This window comes from Varroa jacobsoni, unplaced genomic scaffold, assembly GCF_002532875.2.
Source record: "Varroa jacobsoni isolate VJ856 unplaced genomic scaffold, vjacob_1.0 scaffold_1020, whole genome shotgun sequence".
In the NCBI taxonomy this organism is placed as follows: Eukaryota; Metazoa; Arthropoda; class Arachnida; order Mesostigmata; family Varroidae; genus Varroa; species Varroa jacobsoni.
This window is the reverse complement of record NW_019213922.1, coordinates 61,055-83,643: the sequence shown is the minus strand read 5'-3', so window position 1 is coordinate 83,643 and position 22,589 is coordinate 61,055. Positions and strand designations below refer to the sequence as shown.

The 22,589-nt window shown below is 41.3% G+C and overlaps 2 long non-coding RNA genes across 4 annotated transcripts in view; one reads left to right on the top strand and one right to left on the bottom strand.

Annotated features, from left to right (window-relative positions):
* Positions 1 to 6,507: 6,507 nt before the first annotated feature.
* On the bottom strand, positions 6,508 to 11,572 carry LOC147752754 (uncharacterized). The gene is made up of 2 exons (XR_015313235.1): positions 10,752 to 11,572; positions 6,508 to 6,952 (listed from the first exon to the last, which is right to left on the bottom strand). It is a non-coding gene; the product is annotated as an uncharacterized LOC147752754 (long non-coding RNA).
* Positions 11,573 to 19,972: 8,400 nt separating this feature from the next.
* The window catches only part of LOC111265882 (uncharacterized), a 44,766-nt gene continuing 42,149 nt past the window's right edge, over positions 19,973 to 22,589 (top strand). For 2 of the 3 annotated variants that reach the window (XR_015313233.1, XR_002683735.2), the window contains exons 1-2: positions 19,973 to 20,105; positions 21,276 to 21,355. This is a non-coding gene — a long non-coding RNA (uncharacterized LOC111265882). The remainder of the gene's footprint in view (positions 20,106 to 21,275; positions 21,356 to 22,589) is intronic. The other variant, XR_015313234.1, reaches the window with a different exon arrangement.

The window sequence follows — 22,589 nt, the reverse complement described above, 5'->3', positions numbered from 1 at the left end:
ACGCCAATAAGAACAATGACTCCTGTGAGCATTCTGCACGACCCTGTAGCCCTTCGCTTTATTCAGTATGGAATGAAGTACTGAGCAGGGAGTACAACAGGCTATTGGCGGGATAGAGTATTTTACAATGGAAATGTATAGAGGAGACTGGATGGACCCAATAACACAGCTCGTTGGCAACCGAATCCGGGTAAATGAAATGCACGAGGGCCTTAAGGGTTATAATAAGACTGAGAGGTAAGAGGAGACATAGAGGCGCAAAGAAGAGGATTACCTAAATTCTGCTTCGTTTTTGAACGACGAATAGAGCGCGAGGAGATCAGAATGAAGATCGATCAGAAAAAATAGTAAAGAAACTGAAACGACAAGCGCATTCCGAAGTAAGATTGGAGGTTGAGTCCGTCGATCTTTTAGAAGTCACAGGAAGCAGGTTCAAATACGAAATGTCTTTTTATACCGGAAAAAGCCATGCTTTTCACGTTTAAGCACCACCGAACGAGGGGAATGAATGGATGGGGTAACACCTGCAAGCGATGGATGAAGTGCTTTTTGACAATATCATATTATGCAGCGGCACTAAACAATGTATTCTGATAATATAGCTTACAGTCAGTGAAGATATAAGTAGCAACTAGAATCCTCAGAGGTGTTAGTTTGCATTTAAAAGGGCAATGGTGTCAGCTAAATTGCGAAGGATCTGCTTGTCAGAGCAGATTGTTTTTACATAATTTAACCTGGTTAGGCTAACTACAGGTTGCATTAGCCAGTTATATAACTTCAGTTAACGTTTAGCAATTTTTAACTTCCAGCGTCTTTTCTGCCTTGAACAACTTAGAGTATTCCCGAACAATTTAAGGGTAGTAGGTCGATACTAGCACAAAATTAATACGACAAAGCTCTTATGCTTGTCACATCCAGAGGATAAGCGAAGTTGAGAAAGATGAAGTCAATAAATGGGTGCGAAACATGATTTTAGGTAGACTGGTCACCAGTTCGGAGGTTCAAATCGTGCAGAGCTCTTTTTGGTAGAGAAAGTTAAAAACAGAAACGACAAATTCTTATGCTGATAAATTTCGCCAAAGTATACATATATTAAGCAGGAATTACTACACAAATCAATGATGCTATGAACTGGGAAATCCTAAAACAAATAGAAGGGAAGGGTAAACACTGAAGTGGCGAAGATCTGTCGTCAGGAGAAATTGGTTTCCAACGGGAATGGTCAACCAAAAAATGTGAGTGAAGGTAATTGTTAATGTGTAAATAAAAATATTATGCAACCCGCGAAAATTTGAATCTTTTTATTATTCAGAAATAATCGGATTACAACAGAGCTAAAATAAACGCGGTCTCATGTCTTGTGTCCAAAGTCTCCACCAAATTGCGCTCTGCTCACCGTAGGAGGGCCAACAGTGTTCGAATGCATTAATGGACAAAAAAACTCGGAACTTCCACTTGTGCAGTTTAGTTAAAGTTACCACTGTATACGCTCTGATTTGGCTAAAGCACTTGATTTTTTTAACTCGAGTTTTCAAAGCCAATTTCGAGGCGTAGAGACCCAGGAGACGATACCGTGTTAAGTCGCCTTAGGCCATACATATACTCTTTGACGGGTAGTAATCTTATGGTGAGCTATGATAGGCCGACGCTTTTTTCGAATGACCAGCACGACCTCACCAGACCCCAGCTCATCGGCGTTCTTTATTTTAGATGGTACTGAAGATAAAACTTTTCTAGGAAGACCTGTATCATAACGGCGAACATATATTTTACTATTTGCAGATCTACGTGTTTCTTACCTCTCTTTCAACCGTAAACTTATCTTCACCCCCTTTAACATACAATATGGTTGCAGACCGCTGAAATGTTCATCTATGGTAATGCTCGCCAGTTCTTGAAACGATAGTAGAATTCGTGATGAATAGTTTAAAGACCATGAAAGTAAAGGTCTATGTGAAGTACACGAGAGCACAGCCGGCCTTCCGAAACAGAAATGCGCCGCTAAAAATACGTCGCAACAAAATTACTGCGGTTTTGAAAGGATGGTCAACAATCTGTCGTCGTAACGTTCTTTTGCTCTGGTTGACGACTTCGCCTCCGGATACAACAATTAAAAATACATGAAAATCACAGTCGACGAGGAGCGTATGTTAAAATATACACAAACCACAAATATTGAAAGACGTTTATTAAACGTACTAACAACATATCTAACAACAGTCTCGTAGACGTCTGCTATCGCTTTTTGCGCACTGACATGCACAGGCCAACTACTCCGCTTGATAGGAGGTTATTGTTATTATTGAATGACTGCTACATTTTGCCCATTATAGCACGTAGCTCTAACCGAAGCCGCTGTTAAGTACTATGTTAAACAGGCTCTTACTTTTTCCGACCTCGGTTTCACGTTGTAATCTGTGCCTCAACTGCAAATCTATCTTTCAAACTGTAACCCCGCTGCTTCCCAGCATTTACCCGTAAAGTACGACGATAGATTTCCAAGACTACTCTTGTCACACCGTCCATTTTGCTGGAATCTGTTGTGAATATTTGAAAGAGCATGAACGCGGCGAAGGTCCACGGGAAGCTAGCAAATGTCCAGGTGTTCCTGGACATGAGTGCGTCATTGATCTTTGCGCTATAGTTACTTCGGAAATATATCGCAATAAATTGACAACAGGTCCTTCCGAGGTCTGATCAACGGCATTACTCGCAGATACTACGGCTAAAAATATATGAAGATTACAGCCTATGTACGGACGTACGGCAAGCAGTGGAGAATTGACGCGAAGAAAGAGTGTACATGGATGATCCACAACATTCACTAAAATCTTCTATCGGTTGCTGAGTAAATTCGCGTCCGCAGGTGGCTTGTGATAGAATGACGACTTAGATGTGATAGGCAGATTGTTAAGTTAGAGCGAAGAGAAAAATAGTTCGGCGCCCACCTGGACCTAGGAGTTACTTGAACGACAACATCTCAAACCAATTTTAAGGATGTACAACCAGTAAATAATACTCGGTTGATTCTCTCTCTCGGCCTTTGGAATACATCTCGATCTGGTTACCAATTATGAATTTCATTTGCCTGGCGTGCGATTTCGTACCATTGTAGTAATTTACCCATTTTCGAATTTCGACACCGCCATAGATGATGACGATAGTGACTCAATAGTAACAAAACAGAGAGCTTACAACGCAAAACAAGACTAAGTACCTTCTTACCTGTAGATGATCGGTGTGCTAGCTTCAAATACGAACCTGTTCATCAATCCAATTGAACTTATAAATTAGTAGCTTTCATGTACCGGACGACTACCTGCAGGCTCCGACAATGCTAATAAGAATCACTTCAGCTAGCGAACTACCGAAGAAGTTCCGCACATGATCGACGGCCCGTGCACAACTTACGACTTACGACGACGACGCTAGTGTACGTATATAGAACGATGGAAACAATGAAGGATTACGCTTTGAACTTCTGCAGAAGTCATTTGTTTAAATGGTTCCATGTATTACTATTATTTCCCTATTTATTTTTGGCGTTATTGAATCAATGCTGATTATTTACATTCTACAGGACGGTTCTGCCGCCGTTGCATCCGTTATCCGTATTGACCGAAATACGCTTTGTAACTGTTACGGTGCATGGCCGAACGCTGGCAAGGAACATTTTTCACACAGACAGAAAATGGAACAACAGAGCGAGGCCAGCGAAAACCGTTATCACTGTTACTATTGCTAAGGTTTTTATACATCGAAATTTATGCAATTTAATTGAGTACATTGTGTAGTGCAGGGAAATAGTGGGTAGGGTAGTCAACTACCTCACAGGGGGATTAGCTACCACTCGAGTATGGCTCCATCCGAGACGCGATCACGCACAAGTGATATAACACTACAGTATAGGTATTTCATTATGGAGTAAAATTATTAGTGTAGATGTCGAAAATAGTCGATGTAAGTAAAGTTTGTGTAGTAATAATCATATTTACGAAAAAATAATTACGTCTAAATATATTAGCGCGCAGGTACCACGAAATCATTTTTCTGCCCGACACGTGCCCAGCTGCAAGATCCGTAAAACTTCAAAATAGTAAATAATGGTACTTCGATGCCGGGTTCCTGGTACTGAAGCTCGCAGTAACCTGAGAAAAATTGTACATCCTAAGTAATCGCGAGTTGTTCGTGCTTCTTGAGATCAGCATTTATCAAGAACCACTCAATTGTCGATCCCACAATATCCACAGCTCCGTGGATACACTCGTGTTGCCCAACGCATCGGAGTTCTGAATATAAAATCACAGACATCATTGAGGTCGCATACTTGAACATAAAACGCTTTCGCGATGCATATGAATAGCACAAGCTATGGTAGACTATGAGTCACATCGCATCCAGAACTGAACTTTTAGAATCAGTTGCAATGTAATTTTAGGAACAATCAAATCGGTGCTATAAAAGTCAGCAGGGATCTATAGCGTGAGGCCGATTTGTTTTATACAACTTTATTTTTAAGAGGCGTAATTGCCTACCCCTTTAGACCAGTTCTTATATGTCGTGTACTCAGTTTGTCCTATCGTGGCTATTTATATCTATTCTGTCTAAGGTACGTAATAGCCTTTACATTTGCTATTGAAGGATTGGTTCAGCTTTTGGCAAACATTTCAATACGCAATATCGTTGTACCTTATTAATGCGTGATATTCATGTGCCTCGAACTGGACGACAATTTAGTCTGCTTTATACATATACATACAGAAAACACAATGTTGATCTATTCTAAATACCGGACCTTTTTTTTGCAGACTTACTGTACATGGACCTGAAATAGATTTATAGTAGAGCAACATCTTTAGCTTAACTTTTCCCAAAGTTCCCCTCATGATGGAATTTTGGCGCGATGCAAATTCAGAAACCTAACATTGAGGAGCAGGTTAAGCTGGCGACGTACACGGCCAAGCCGCACTCATATGCGTCTTTAGGGCGCTAAACAGGGCCAAGAATTCTAGTACGTCGAAGTGAAGTCCGTTATAACGAGAAAAGAACCCACACACAGTTAGACGAATCCTTCATTACCTCATTTGAGATACGGTCGGCTTTCAGTCCGCCGATAGATATTCCAAGGATTGGCCAGCCGCTTTGCGTGACAACCAGGATTCTCACACCGCAGGGAAAAGGAGCTGCAAGAAAAGAAAATCATTGGGGCCTACGTTGAGCATTCTACATTGGCAACTCAGTTCATGTTGGCCTATACTCCATTCTGTTCCATATATATACTTACGTAACATTGCGATAACTACAAAAACTATTCATTCTCCAAGTAAACATGACCTTTTTTTCAAAACGGGAAGTTGAATAATATATTGTATAGGTTCTCTATAGTATCGTGATTCCCTCAGACTTCTTCAGCGTTGTTCCGACTCTATGCCTCGTATGCCGGCGGTTTTGTAGTCAGTGCAGGAACGATGTGGACCAGTTCTGTCCGGTTTCTTTAAAATACTATGTCCGCATCGTAGCTCTGTAGCTTTTTATGGCCTTTCTTTGCATGAGCTTACTTCGATCTATTTGTCTAGACAGGACAGCTAGGAAAATACAGTAAGGTCCTTCACTTTTCCCTTCTACCCCATCTTATATCATATGCAAACAGGCAGTACACTATTAGCGTAGAAAATGTGGATACCGTGCGTTGGCCCCTCACACTTCAACGGCAATCACTACCTTATATATGAATATATAGATTCGAAAAGGTAGCTTCAATGCGTACGTCGAGAATTTCCTTTTACTTTTGCGTCCGTTTACTTTTTATTCACCTTCGATAGAGTTGCCTTTTAGCAGCAGTGGCTAAATAGCTGAACGAATGCACAGAGATCTGCAGACTGAAACAATGGCGCTAACGTTTCGGACGGTTCCTGAAATTACTGCAATTTTTGTTAGGGAAAAATGTATCCTGACAATCGACTCGGGTCTCGGGACTTTCGAAGCGATTCTCGTATATGGAGGAAAGTAAGCTTTGCGTTCTGATTTTAGAAGTACTCCCGGTTATTATTACATCTTTTATTACTAGACGGATCACAAAGTTATGGCATTTATACACTTTAAGGCATTATAATAAATTTATGACAAAGCCAAAGTTTATGTGGGTATTCGTTTGTGTTCATATTTGAAAATGTGTGAAATAGTAAAAAAAAAAAAAAGTTTAACCTACATCATCTTTTTGATCATAAACACACGGTCGTCTAAGTGGTAAGACGATTCTATCACCCATATGCCTTAGTATATGATGAAGCTCTTATTACTTCTAGCAGTCATCGAAGGGGATGAAGTGAAACGTTTTGGCTCTGTCCTGGGGTCTTGTCTCTCTTATCTCATTCAATATAGTAATATCGTTGGTCGTAACATGTCGTTAACTAGACTTGAATCGTCATTATAATATCGTCCAGTACAATGATGATTCGCATATATCCTTTAATGATAGAACAAAATCAAAGATCGAGCTTCCTGGGATTCCAGAGTGAAAATCTTTTTAAATATTATTCATAAAACAGAATTTTCGACTGTCGACGCCAACAGTACTTACATTCCTAGCTATGCTTTTATCGGTTTTTCTTAAACATGTCCCTATAATATACGATCTGGCCCGACTATGAACATGGCCGGTGTTCCAATAACTTGATTGCATTTTATCCTTAAACTTCAGAAAACCAGTGCCTTCGGTAACTTTGACTCGTTCTTAGCCATACAAAAATTCCTAAGAGCGTACACTCAGCGCATTCACTTGGTCTGTTCTATTGCCGATTAGGCCAAGCTCAATTAAGTTTCTAAAATTTTTCCGCCCTTGATTGATGCTGCTAGATAGATAGCCCTCTAGGTCCTACCGGTGCGGGCAGCATGGGACATTTAGGACGCCACAGTTTCCTTTGTTGAGAGTTGGTGCAGCATTTAATTAAAGCTGAAAGAAAAAAATTAAAGGATGTTCATTACTGTCGTTTTAATATCAAAGACTGAATCAAGCAAGATTTGTAATAGTTGTCGATATTTGGCAGTTCTTTCATTTTCAGTAGTTTACTCCCGCTGATTCCTGATAGTCCGCCGTGTCAACTATCATAGTATTCAAAGAAGGCCCAAACTTGCGAGAAGTTCTGACATAACAAAAAGAAATTAGGCGAAACGTCATGGCCTAATACCGTGACAATTTTGTAAACCGCCCTTCGCTTGGCCGCTGTAGAGCAAACATTAAGCTGGCGATCACGTATAACTAATTTTATAAGCAACCAATTTAGATCATTATTCATTAAATATAAATAGCACTTCAGGCTGTTTGTTTTCCTGCAGACGGGTGATCAGAGGACTAGTGAAGGACAGTTGACGGAATTCGTACGTAACACCTTCAAATAGGGTTTATTCTTTTGTGAGAACGTATCGATAAACAGCCATGTATAAAGATGCTTGGTTTTGAAATGAAATGTAGCATTTTCTTAAGGGAAGACTGCACCTGAGTGGTTATGGCCGTTTATCAGCCTCGGCAATATTACGGCCTACGATGGGTCGCTGCCCTGCCGTTAATAAAACTACCAGCTGCCAGTTAATTGACCTTTTTCTATTTGGTAATAATAGCCAGTGATGCAATAGTTAAGATATTTTCCTCTATCTAACTTCGGCATTGGAAGAAGTAGAAAAAGTCATCATACGTCTGATTACGTCAAACCGGAAACCCGCTGTCTGAAGACATTAATAGCAGAACACTGATGAGCACTGAAGCACAGATGTACAAAGTATGATACTCAAATAGTAAGCGAGGGCTGCAAAGTTTTAGAAAATTAAAGAAGACGAAATTATTCATCGCTGTTTTGATAGCTCAGCACAGTATCCATTATCAAGTTATAATACATAAATAGATACTGGGCAATTTGGGGGTTACTTATAATGATCGTTGAAGAGTCTTCTAGTGAGTCGAAGAGAGATGAAGGCAAATAGACGAGGAGCATTAATAAGACATTTGTATTAGAGCTGCTTAAGGCCACCCTATTTTTCACTCAGGCCAAACTCGCATATGCAAACACACGTGACGGAATCGTCACAAACATTGACATAAGGCGAGTCGTTACATTGTACCTAGCACTGCGCATCTATAGCACGAGGCAAAGGTCGCCGTACGATTACATTTCTGTCCGAGTTCCTATGCTAATTTTTTGACCAGGCTTCATTAGCAAAGATGCAGACAAACCTGCTATAAGGCATAACCCATGAGACTGATTAGTTAAATGAATGATCTTTTTAGGCCTGTTAGACTATGACTTTCCTCGGATACGACACCGGTGAGAGGAACAGTCAAATAACTATGGCGAAAACAAAGACACCACTTATCGTGTAGATAAGGCTGCTCGAATATATTAGTTAGCTATGTTTGTAGTGTAATTTAGGCCGTTGGCCAAATTTAATTCAGAAATTAGTAGCTTTTTGTCAGCCAAAGCCGTCGAAATCGTTTTGCGGCCAAAACACTAGAGATAAATGACGAATATATTTTTCAATGGCCTCAAAAGGGCTTTAAAACAGCTCGGCTTAATCGGTTCTACTTGAATTGTTACACCTTCAGTGAGTAAAAAGAATGGTTGGTTTAGCAGTGCATCAAGAGTCAAACGTTGTTATGAAGTGTAGCAGGTTATACGAAGTTTAGCCTACTTGCTTCACAATATATGGAAGCAATATACTTACACAAAGTCTTCATTATGTCCCAGCTCGCAGATCTTCTTCGCCTTGACCCTTCTAGTTGCCCTAGTTTGGCCTAAAACGGACCTTTCTTAGCGACACATCTTCTACTACTATAGCTTTATGTGCAAGATAATTTTTGCGTAGTTTGTTCCGATCAATCTATCCGTTTAGATCTTACTAGTGTTTTTTTAAAACATCACCCTTACCTATGCTGATAAACCAATGAAGTAGATAACCTATTTCTTTGCGATCTAACTAGGGCGTTCTGCATAGCTAGAGGAATTATATGAACACAAATCCGAATTTCCCTTTTCAGTGGTAAACGCGTGGCTTGAATCGGCAACAAAATTTGCCGTTCTGCTTGTTTCCTCTATTTATATTTATTTATATATTTTTTTATTTATTTATATTTATTTATTTCCTCTATAGTTTAACATTTCTGAAATGTGGCCTCGCCATGGGTCCAAACATAGCGGTAACTCTGGTTGTCCAAATGAGTATTATCTATTTGAAGCTTCCATGAGCTTTGGAGCTCAAGCCTCAAGAAATTAATATTTTGTATAAAGCAAATGGCAACTTTGTTTTCGGAAACCCAAGCAAGCTAACCGTTTTGTATAAATGATGTTTTTTAGTCGCAGCTGCTAGTTAGACTGCACTACAGTTTGTACACGGTTTAATGACACGAGCCAGACTATTTCACCGCGTTGCCTACTTAGGTCGTATGCGACTTTCCGTATATTTCCCTTGAGATTCAAGCAACGGTTTGATCAGCTGATTTTTTTTTTGAGTCAGCTGTGACCCATTTGAACGATCACGGGCTCCACTTTGAGGATGGACTATCTTTGTATTGATTCGTTTACATGTGCGAGAAGCGTGCTGAGGAGACGTTATCCATAGCAAGCTAATGACACTGCTAGAGCTTCACAAATATACATACGCACACCGCAGTGAAACCCACCAGTTTAAAATATGTAAATCCCTGCTAAATTTAAATACACGATATTCAAACGCACTACCCGCCATTAACTAGAAGTGGAGGAAAATCGCATGTTACAACAATGACCGGGTTTTCTATTACCGCTCTAATCACTTCTACTCCTGTACATGCTGAATCCTTTATGCCTATTAATCCCGAAATCCGTTGCATAAAACGAGTATAAGTCAGCTCTTTGTTTGCGACCTGCGTGGACGGGGCATCGCAGACCGACAAGGGTAGCTCGCTAGCGAAAATTTAAGCCAGCTAACATACTACAGAAACCAATTAGCACACTTAATTAATATACGGATAGAATGCATACGAAAGCAGGACGCAACGCCCTTATGATATGTATGACGGCCAATGGTGCAGCTGTGTTTGTTGCAGACCGATATTATAGTCCTTTCGGTCCCGGTAGCTACTATGGTGGACCAGTCAGGCTCGCCCCAACGTTATTATGATTATTACCATGCTCTGACTGGTCACTTGCAAGTTGTTGCTTGCCCCCACTACAAATGCGTCTGTCTAGCAAACAAACTCAAAGAATGGCATCAGGACGTTGGATGCTGGGGCTGCAAGACTTTTCGAAGAGAAATGCGGAGACCGCTAAATGAGCAACTGGTTGGGCTACTGCTCCGTATGTGAGTGAGTCAGTGCGCACGGCTATCGCAAAGAAATATAACGGTGGGGGAAACAAGGTCACCCGCGCGTCGTGCTCATCAACATCCACGCACTAAAACGTTCGGGATTTTTCCTGAAGCCTCAAACGCATGTCCATGCAATACTCTTTATATTGTGAGTCACACAGGATTTTAGTGTGTATTCGAGGATGCGGACCACGAGCCCACGATTGTGTGATCGTTTTCTAACAGCAATGCCGTAGTTTATCAGAACTATTATCTTCATTAACCGCTTGTAGCGTATTGATAGACTGTGCTGAATCAAATATACATGCAATGACAAACCCACATACACCTAATTTATGAACAACAACGGTGTGGAAGTAGTAAGTCTTCGACTAATAGCACTACCTGAATTTGTAAACATTGATCTGAATATTTACCATCTTGCCGAAAAGAGCTGCTTTGGCGTTCGCTTCGCGTAGATCATGATGAATGGCAACAGAGATCATGTCATACACACAGAAACGCGCACTCGAAGTGGCCAGGTCCTAGACAAGCAAGGTAATTTCGAGCAGTAGTTGCACTCGCCGAGTCGAAGGGGCATGTCTTGGGGGTCTGTGTCCTTCCCCTCCGCTGTTATCGTCGCAATCGCTATAACAACGCGCTTCGAAATCATCGTTCTTCTCTTGGTGAAAGTGCCATGTCAGCCCTTCGGCTGACTTTGGTCTGCTCAGGTGTTTGGCTTTCCAAGGTTGGCAATGCTTTTTCGGTCGCACTACTACTTACCAGCTTGGGCGGAAATTAAATTTAAGAGTCGAAACGGAAGCGACGCCGGAAGTTCTGTTACGATGGTCTTCGAAGTTTGCACACTCATTCCGCGCGATTCTCGCCCCTCGTCGTCCCACCACGGTCTCCCATCCCAATCTCCGTTGCCCGTCGGATCCCACTGCTAAACCACCTTCTTATCGACGACTTTACTCCGTGTCCTCTGTTCGCTGGCCACAATCAGGGCTGCAGCGAGCTCTACAACTCCCTGATGTCCATCGCTGTCATAGGCTGTCATTTTGCGTTCGACGCGCATGCCTTTACTTCGTTCCTGAAAGCCTAGCAGATTCACGCATATAACAGGCTAGGTAGCCTCTCCACTAGGCTGTTATGCTGGAGAACTTCGACAGTGCTGGTTCTGTAGCCGTCGTTCTCAGTCTAATCCGTAGCAAATGCTGGAGATATTTGCTTTGAATTCGTATGGTAACCTCAAAAAGCGGGACCACTGCCACAGTAGAAAACTGCAAACGAAAACTGTTGTTGCGGCTCAGATAAACAGTAGAACTCCCGATTTTATGAATGCTGCCCTGTGTCTACCCAAGCTAATAGTAACTACTGCCCTTAGTCGTTGTATCTTTTCTATTTCTCGGCCGGCGGAGACGAGATTAGTCTAGCCCGTTGAATTGAAGTGGTAGGTTAGGCTAGAGCCAAAACTAAGATAGATATAGAATAAGAGGCCGGCGTACCTATAGGTATAATATAAGCTTTTCTATAACGGCCAGCTTGCTCTCATCGAAGTATGTTAAAGTCTCTGCCGATGAAGCCTGCACGCCATCGTAGGCTCAACAGCCAACGTCTTTACGCGGCACAGACAGTGAGATCGATCCCGACACAGAGAAAAAAATCTGGTAACCAAAAAAACAATTACTCAGTGACGTCATTTTCACACCACTTTTTTTGTTTCTTTTTTTCGCTATCACATTGTCGCTTTGTATAGCTGCTGGATCACGGCCCGGGGCGCACGCCACACCTGCGAATCCTCGTCCGCTGAACAGCCGTTTGATGAAGGTAGCTATTCAGCGAGGCAGATGCGTCCTACCTTTCGCAATCGTTCGCATGCAGCTCAATGCGGCCAGGTTTTATGAAGTAATTTTATGAAAAGATTCATTGGTGCTTAATAAAACACGACTGTTGCAGCGGCAATGACGGTAGCAGCAACGGAGACACTAACATCGTCAAGAGAAGCAGCCGCCGTCGCAGCTGGCACAGCAGCAACACGAATACGCACGTCAGCTATGCGTAGGACCAGTTTCCAAAAGGCGCCGGCCAGTGAAATAACACGCCACACCAGCGCCAGTGGTATAGGCTTTAGCAGAAAGCGCCAAGAGGAATACAATAGGCGTCTCCCTTTCGTTTTCTTTTGCATGAAGGTACAAAATTATTATTCGAATTAACTCATAGGTTGGTCGTACCGTTGTCTCGCCGTTGTTTCCGTCCAGGTACTTCTGCCGTCTGCTCTAATGCTGCTTCGCAGACAGTGAACGCATCCATGCGCAGTATGTGTGAAAGAACGAAGTAGTGCATGGTGATGATAGGGGAACTGGAGAAAAGGGCAGTGCCTTTGAACAATACGGGTTCATTGCGACTTCCCGTTTTGGACCCCTTCAGCCTCCTCCGCACCCGCCCCGGCGGCAGCCCTGACAGGATCATAGCAGAGTCAGGAAAGTTGGAAAGGAAGCAAGCGATGGTGGCGTCCCCTTGCGCATGTTTGTAAAAAGCTCGGAGCAACTTGATCCGATTATACGAACTGTATAGTAGATCATATAACTTCATATAAGTTCTGTGCTGTTCACACGAATAGGTCTCTCAATGGGGCAGGTAACCAGAGTATTTCTATTTAGAGCATTAATTTATGAACACACGTGCTCTAAATACACTGTATAATAAGTGCATGGGCAATTTCTAGTGCAATCATGCAAATATGGTGCTTTCCAATATTGCAGCTTATTACTACCACTGGGAAAAGTACCTGTCAGCGTATCTACAGTAAATGTAAAGCTTTAAAAAGCCCATGCCGAGAAGCGGCTAAGCAGATATTCGATAAAATCGTTCGATGCGTCCTCGGATTTCGTAATTTAACGTAAGCCCTTCAAAACAGCTCGAAATGATACTAGTTTGCCGGAATACTAATGACCCTTTTTCTCGCCGGATAGCATTTAAGCCTTATGTTTTACGTCGCGTCAGGTCAGCGTTGGTTGCAACAGAAGCTGGGATTTGGTAGTAGTAGATGCGCTGAATACTGTTTGCATCTTGAACATGGGTGCAGTTTCTGAAAACAAATCGCTATATGTTTCAATTTTGCTAAGAGGCACAAACGTTACCCAGGCCCATAAGAAAATTAAAGTTGTTTGTAATCAAGATGCATTATCGGACGAAACGGCCTTTTCGTTCTGGAAATTTTGACGTTGAAGATGCTCCTCGTAATAGGCGACCAATTGCAGAAAAATTTCGTGGTGTTAGGTAAGATCTATACGGGGACACCTATGTTATCGGCGAGGAACGATCTTAGGCCGCTTGAAGAACACTGAATACAAAAAAAAGGCTCGATATTTGGGTATCGAAATCGGAGCATTTTCAAATCGATTGATTACAAATAATAATTGATGGACCAGCTACGATTATTATGCGCAAATTAAAAAAAGCAATTCACTGTGGCAGATTGATGCTAAAGGTGTTTGATTGAAAGGAATTGCGCATTATGAGTAGATGCCACCAGGCAAAGCAACTGATCCAGATTTTTACTGTCAATAACTAACAGAAGAGAAGCGAGCCATTGAAGAAGATCCAAATAGTAAACAGCAGAAGAACCACGACGTCTTTTACCACGACAACGCCAAATTATATGTTATTTATGATTGCCCGATAAAAACTTAGGAGAACCTGGACGGGAATCTTTAATGCATTCGATTTCCCCTTTGGTTCGGTCTTCGCAAAGTTCGTTTAATAGAGGGATGCAAAAAATCACTTGTGACGGAATTGTGGTCATCAATCAACATAGCGCATATTCTGTTTCGTGACATTATTTTAGGATATAAAAAAGGCACCGGTAGCATTGGTTTTGGCACGAGGGAAAGCAATTTCCAATATATAACGAGTAACGGAAATAATACATACACTAGTCAAACGCAATTGGATAGGAAACTGATAGAATAACTTGAAAAATATAAAAGATCACTGTTTTAAAACGATATCTAACATAGTTTACCCGTTAATTTCTAACTAATTCATCAAAGATCTGAAGTAATCCACTCCGAGCATACGAGTTCGAATTAGCTTTCTAAAAGAGGCATATATATATATGCATATTTGAGTAAATCACGCTCCAATTTGGAAAATGGAAATTTACTAAATATGTGTTGGAGGTATGAATACGCTTATACAGATTTTGGTATATTTAAATATGTATATATACTTACGTATGGCTATCTTGAAGGCTTCTCCCGCCTATTGCTTACAACTGGTATTAGTTATTTACAGAAAAAGGTCTTCAAACGAACTTACGTTCTTTTATATATATATATATATATATATATTATATTTATATATATATATATATATATGGCTACTTCAAACCAGCAGACCTTGAAATTTAACTTTTGAGCTATGTGCCGCTAAACTAATAAAATATGGATGCTAAGTATGCCAGTTTTCTAGCAGCTTGTGAGTAAAACTGGTTGAGTTCTCCTGGAGAAATTTGTGCAAAAAAAAAGGAACATTTTTCTCGAACATCTACGTTACGTGGTCAAGTTTTTGTTCCTAGAAGGCCACAGCGCTGCTCATCGAAAGTTGGACATTACAGACAGAACAAAAACGCAGATTAGAGCGTTGAAAACCAGCAGGGATACGATCAGATGTCAGGACTCGAAGGACACGGGCACATTGCTACAGTCGAGGAAGCTTCTGGCACAATCAAAGCTCGGAGTTAGAAGGCTAGAATCGATATTTCACACGTAATGTGTTATAGAATTTTAACTCAGATACTGAAAATGCGAAAGGTGACAACGCCGGAGCTTATCATTATGCCCTAATTACTTCCTTGATTAGGCAAATTGAACATTGAACGTTGGCCTACTCTCCCTATCCAAGTCCGTGATCATGCCATGTGCTGTACTCTGACAAGCTATAGATATATAGGAGTGCATATGGTAGGTATATAACTGTTTAAAAATGAAGACCAGTGTGTAAAAATAAAAAGAAAAACATCTAACAAGATCAGCTCAAACATTTCAAAGCCAGCCAGCCAGATTCTTCTGTAATAATTTTGTAATGTACAGAATTAGGCAAAATTTAAATCGCGTGACTGTCCAAAAATTTAAGAGTCACTCTGTAAACAATTTATAGCGAAAAGACATAGGACCAGAGGGCAAACGTTTTCGGTAACGAACAGTATCGAACTGGCGACAATTTTTCTATCTATTGCTTTGTTTGTAGTCTGTCTCATTTGATTAGGATCGTTCATGTTCTGTTCCTCCTCTGAATCTGTGGACATGTTTATATCCGTCGACTTTATTAAAGATTCGGTCTCTCCTGCGTTTCTTTACACGAACAGCAACAGTTATTAAGCAAAGCAGACAAACTTCCTTGGGTCGACATAGTTTATAGAGGAGATGTGAAATTTATAGAATATAAATCAGGGGCAGATGTTTCATAGCGATGCTACGCGCGGTGTTCTCCCGACAGGCTGTTGTGCTTGCATTCTCGGTATAAAACAAAGACAGTCCTATATCGAGTTGCATAACCATCCCCACAAATGAATATTTACTAATTTCGATTCCGGCTAACGAATGGACAATATTAAAATAACAAACAATCAGGAAAATAGAATCCGATATGTACTTTATCATAGTACCGATTATTTTATGATAGGTGAGTGCCCTGCAACTTCGTTGGTTTTTCTAGAAACAGAACTCCGCATACTGGTACAATCTCTCGTCTTCCCCGTTCCGTCAAGTCCATTATGGGCGTGCTTCGCTTCAAGACCTTGGCTTATTCAAGGACAAACGATCGCCTAGTAAGGACGTTATTAACGACTAATAAGGCTAAAGATATATAAATCTTTGGCCTGGTGTTATTCATCCCCGCGAAACAATTGACGACTGAATGGACATGCCTTGAACAAATCAATTCCAAATGGAACATTATTTTAGTAAAACAGGACGGGGGTTCTAGCACCTGACTAGACTATATAATTGCAGGCAGTAGTAAAATACAATTCCAGCGGTACCTCTTGAAAAGGCAAAGCTGTGACTATCGACAATTCCTTCAGAATCTATAGATGATTGATTGATATGGGCCTCCACTTGAGTTCTCTTCTTATTTCATGCGATAATGGCAAAAAAGCAGCAATGAAAGTTTTCAGTTAAAATAGCAGTAAGTTAGAATTACCGGTACTAGAAACTGCAGAGTATCCAAATCGCATTTTGAACTGCACTAACGACTGCACTAACTGCACAAGAAGCACTAACGAAATAAGTGATCCAGCTTTACTGAAATCGAATTGTATAAATTTACTAGCCTTGATCCTTCCTGAATATGAAACCTGGCTACAAGCTCTTAATTTAAAAGATCTGAGGTAAAAACCATGCCACAACTGACTTCAAACGTCGTCGTGTCATTCACATGATTCATTCGTTTAATGAAGCCTTTTTTTGCTACTAACGCAGTATGTTTTTTGCCTAAAAATCTTAAGGCCTCATCATCAAAATTTTGTACTCCGATAAAAACCCTGTTAATGATGTCCTCAAAATGCTTTTATTTCAACCTTGTTTTTAGTAGAGTAATATTTATCTACAGTTTTGTGCAACATATCTCCTCGAACTTGTTGACATATATATATATATAAATTTCCTGGGTTTTAGGATGTAACAATTTAGTCGCTGTATAAAACTCGTAGCTTCTTGACTTCCATCTATTAGTAGTACTTTGAAAAAATTTTAATTCCATTTTTCTATGTGACACGGTAAAAATCTTGTCTAGCTGGGATAGTTAGCACTACCATCTGAACAAAAATAGATTATTCTTTCAACGCCTATCCTACATTTTTTGTTAATTTTTTCATACTAAAAAATTCTCTTCACCTACCGTATTAGTAAGAAGCGGCGCAGTTGGCAACATAATTTGATAAAATTAATTATGGAGATTTTATGTATTGTTTAACGTATTTATTTTAGCATCCTCACGTGGCGTGTTGAGGCAAGGTGTGCATTGAAAAAAACGATTTTGTTATTAACATTTTTAGATCAGAGTTTGGATCGACAACTAAGCCAGTAAACCATTTTCGTTTAGTTCTATTTTCTTCTACCCAGCAAAGTTTGGTGTTGTGACAACAGTTCGTCATGGTAGGTATCTACAAATAGACAAATACGCAGATGTTTCTGATACAATAATATATATATAGGAACTACAAAAGTTACGCGTGCGGCTACCGAGCATAGCTGCTACTCGCGTCGCGTTTTTTGCACCGTTTTTTTCACTGTTCAGTGGCGATGATCCCCGCCTAGTCGCCACGAGCGTTCACGGAGCGAAACGGAATGCGGAAAACGAAATCCGCAACACGAGGAAGAATGTAGGTGTAGAGACCGTGACTATCTGTTTTTGCTGGACCTAGCCCATTGTGGGATGTTGCTAGTCAACCAGAAGACACCCCACAGCTAGCCGGATATTTTCCGTTTCCAGCACACCTCCTCTAACTGCCCGCCGTCTTCTTCCAAACAGAAAATCTTTTCTGGGTGTTTGCCTTTTTTCTATTGCCGCTCTCCATATGCTGCTCTTACTGTTGTACTTTTGATTCAAATGCCGAACAGTTCTCTAGCCAATGCCTCGTCCGTTTCTCGGCCCTACGGGGTTCTTCGTAATCCTTCCGCTTTCCGGCGTTGAGTGACTACATCGCTATACGTTTTTGTATCTTCTACTTTTTCGAAGCGACTTCGTATCTTGCTATGGTTAGGTCTAGGATTTTCGTGTACCATTATACAGAGTTACTCATTCGTTTGATGTTTAACATAGCTGAGCATCATAGCCACACCCGGTACGGCTGACGGAACCTTGCGCGACGTGCAGTTGGATACACAGAATGGGTCGCCGTTTCGCTTCTGTATCTTGCTTACTATTACTCAGTGTATCGTTTTTGAAGGGTAGAATGTGTCCTGGGGGACCGACCGCAGCCATTGGTGCAGGAACAGGCTTACCCAACAGAAGGTTGCTAATGACGTAGCCACTGACTGGATGGGCCTTTTGGCAAGCGGAGACAAACCACACGCCACGACATCGAGTTTGGGGATCTTTAAAACGATTACTAATGTTGGAGTGTTATTAGCAGCATTGTTATAACGAGGCATCGCAAAAAACCTTTTTAAATTAAATGCTTTACTTTACAAACTGAGAAAACGTTTCGTGGCTAGCCACGCTGTCGCTTAACATTTGTGGATATTAAATAACGTAGATAGTTGGAATAAGTAGTAAGATATTATTTTATAAATATAAAGTACGATTTTTTATCGCATACAACGCTAACAACAGCCCAGGTTGATGCTCCAGACCAGGCTATATATACATCTTAATTAAATCAGTAGTTTTAGTTCTTTTACGATGATTTAATATCAACCTATTTTGCGCATCAACTAACACTGGATTAAATCAATTGTATACAGTGAAACAGATTGTTAATTAAAAAATGCCTATGCCTATGAAGTTATAGCTATGTTATTTGGTTAATCTTTAGAACGTTTCCGCAACAGTTACCTCTCTGTACGATTTACTACGATGGCTTAAAATTTGACTACCTAACCTGCTTGCGGATTATGTTTTCAGCTCTCTCAGCGCCTGCTTTCGGTGTATGAGTAGTGATGATAAAAGTACGCGTTCTTATGGCCTTTATATATATCAGTGTACGCCCATTTTGCGTGTTCGGCTTGTCCCAGAGTCGACTACTATATGCGCTACACTCCTTTTTGCCCAAAAACGTTTCTCCGCTTTGAAAGCGCGTCGTCATTCCACTTACAGCAGCAGGCAAGAGCTTGCTGCTAGGCGTATGGCAGCAGCGGTAGTATCCTCCGTAAGGCCGTTTGAAGGCGCCTTCTATGGGAAGTTATAGGGAAATTGTGGAAACCTTCAAGGGATGCCGGGAGGGTGAATGCTTTGTGTTGATATATCGCATAAGTTCCCAGGGGTCAGTCTCCTCGTTTCTCTTTCCCGCGCTTAACCGTTACCGACAAACCAAGTTGGGCCAGCGCACTCCACTGCTATGCCTATGCGAACCCTCCTCAGCTTTTCGCCTTTTAGCTTGAGCTAGACTGCAGCTCATATATAAGGGTGTAGGAAGGGGCAGCGACGGAGATGTGGGCTGAGATTGAGTAGAGCGCTGGACGTTCTTTTCCTCACAGACGCTTTTTTCTGTACCAACTTGCGGGATACTAGGGATTGGCCGGTACTGGTCGGCCAGTCAGACCCTTTACCCTGACAGCCAGGCCCTCAGACAGATGTATATGTGTGTGCATAGCCGAGTGCACAGTTAACAGGGCAGAGTGCGCTCAGTGCCAGCTGTATTCTGCTGACGTCTTATGGTAACAGCAGTTTGCACTGGAGGCGCTCATTTTTAGGGTTAAATATGGCATCGAGGATAGGACTGGCGGATTACTGACGAAACCGGCCTCTCCAGGCTATCCGCTGCATGACAGCGGCTTTGTCCTGTTGTTGGAGGGCCATAGGAGTAAATGCGACAAGACCGTGGTGTGAGAGAAAGACGGAAAGGGATGGCAACTGTGCTTGGCACCATCACTTGGCTTTAATAGGCAACAACTGAGATAAACGGTATCGCTTATATACGTATACGTACACATATTCTGGTGGTCGGCTTGTGTATGATAGTGGTCACGTAAATTCTGTTTAGACGTAACTATGTGAGTGGTAACGACCGAGGGGTGCTGAATAGTGGAAATAGTCTACTTTGACTTCACTCATCACATCCTTGTGTACGTATGCTGGAGTTTAAAAATATGGCTGGTGTAATTTAATAATTTATTTTTATATTTATATTTAATAAAATAACTGGTGAAGATTCGAAAATGAGAAAATCCAAATTTAGGGTGCAATCTTTTTATGTGAGGCGTGCCATCCAAACAAGTTTATATGCTGCTGAATTATCGACGTACTTTAGCTAGCATCTGCACAAATGTGACCTATTAGCTATGTAATTATTTGAGGTTACTTTACAATAAAAAAGGCACATTCTAGAGATTTCTTTTTTCATAGAAAATACATCTTCAGATTAGCGTTTCGTAAGGGAGGATACGCAAATAAATGAAGATAAAATGCGGATGCATACTTCGTTGGGGTGTTTATGTAGGACGTATTGACCCGTATGCCACTCGTAGTTTACCCAATGAAGAGCAATTTCGTGAATACAACGGGCAGTTGCAACTATTTGCTTCACGTGCTGTGTACTGCATGTATAGTGTAAAATCGTTCATTATATTTTGCACGATGCGATGTCTTCCATGAACGTGTCCGCTATATTTGACTGTGAAAATTAAGCAGAAATTTTAGGTGATGTTTACTCTGTGATGCTAGCTTTAAAGCCTTCGAACGTATACATGCTCGCTGGACAAACAGTTCATAAGTTATCATATGATCAGACACTGTAATTGCCTAAAAAAGAATCGATTTTCACCGTAACGGCCTCTGCGTTTAGATACGATTAGGAAATAAATACAAAATTCAATAATACCTTAGCCCTTATTTGCGCGCTTGGCATCGCGATGCTTCTGCTTCCTAGGACCGGGTAGTCTTTATATCGTTCCTTTTGTGAAGAGAAAAGGTTCGCCAAAAGGCGCATGCAGCAGCAGCTTCTGTACGAAAACAACGTGGGTCTCATTAACGCCGCCGGTGAAACGCGGCGTGGATTGTGGATCGGCTGTGGACGCGTGTTCTTCGGCTTTATCATGTTATAGATAATCAGAAATAACCCCGTACGTACTGCCCATCTGTATCGCTGCGACGATGAACACGTGGTTAATGTTAGCGATAGTGTCTTTAGGCCCACCCTATACTACCATAATGTATCTAAACCATTTTTTGTTTAACGTTTTACATAGGGAGTACAAGGTAGCTTCATTATCGATTTGTTTGTGGTGCGCTTCCAGGGGCAAACGGTTATCAGCTACCGTGTCGAACTTTACTTTAACAAGGGCAAATTGTCCTTCAGGATCATCGGAAAAATTGGGTAATTATTCTGGAGTTAGCGATCTTCTTTTCTGTCTTCTTCCCTTTCTCCCCTGAAACGCTTGCACGAGTTCATTTACTTGCGAGCTTTGTCAGACTTTTCAATCACTGGAATGGTCTGTCCCAGGCCGTCCGCTTGACAAACAGGAAAACTTTCCTCTAAGTTGGTCTTGCTATTTGGAAGTCACCTCGTCGAAACAGCTCCTCACCTATACTGCGCATTAGACATAATTGCCACACTTCTATCGTGAAGGCAAGCTGGCTAATAGTCTTCTATTATCCGGCCACGGCCTTACGCAATATTAGGATTGCGTTGATGATAGATACGTAGGCGAGAGTACACGTATCAAAATTATAGGGTGTCTGTGAGGTATTCCGCTTGCAAGAACCGGTGCGCCTCAAGACTGTACGATGTAGGAAAAAAATATGCAGTTCAGAAAATTAAGGCTCTCTTCGATCACTTTGCTTGAAGCTATTTATACGTGAATGGCTTTGCAGGCCACACTGACTGCCGCTCAGGTATCAGTCCAATTCAGTATTGACCACTTCAGTGACACCGCGCATAGGCCATTACAAACACTCGATTGATAGCATCGTTTGAAATCGACTTGAACGTCATCAGCTCAATTATGTAAAAAGATGTAAGCGCTTTACTTAGTTGTTAAAACGGCGTACGTTTAGCCCTGATGCGTTCTATCACTGGATTATTCTTTCAGCAGCAAGAGTCTGCTTTTACTAGATTTTGTCACTTAACGACACGGCAGCTATTTGACGTAGTATTCAATCAAGAATAGTTGAAAGTACACGTTTCGCCTTATGCCTATGCGGGCCAATATCCAGGTCTCAATATTTGCCTTACACCTAGTTGATCTGAACAGATCGTGATTTGTTTGTGGGCTCCCAGGTGAATATATGGCGCTTAGTTTTGGCTTGAAACGTGGTTTTTGTGCTCGCAGCGCACAAATGACATTTCCGTCCCTGATCAGAGAGAGGCTTGCGGCGGAGCTATTTAAGTCATATTATTTGCGATCACGCAAGACAGAAGGATCGATAATGCAGCGGTTCATGCAAGATACTTAACCTTTTGCACAGATAATATTAGAAAAGTGTAATAAAAACAAAGTTCAGGCTCAATGATACGATACATATTTTTGTTAACGAGATTTCTACGAGAAATAGCCTATAGAAGTTCGTTTCATAATCAGTTCACGATAATTTTAGCTAGAGACTGGTTC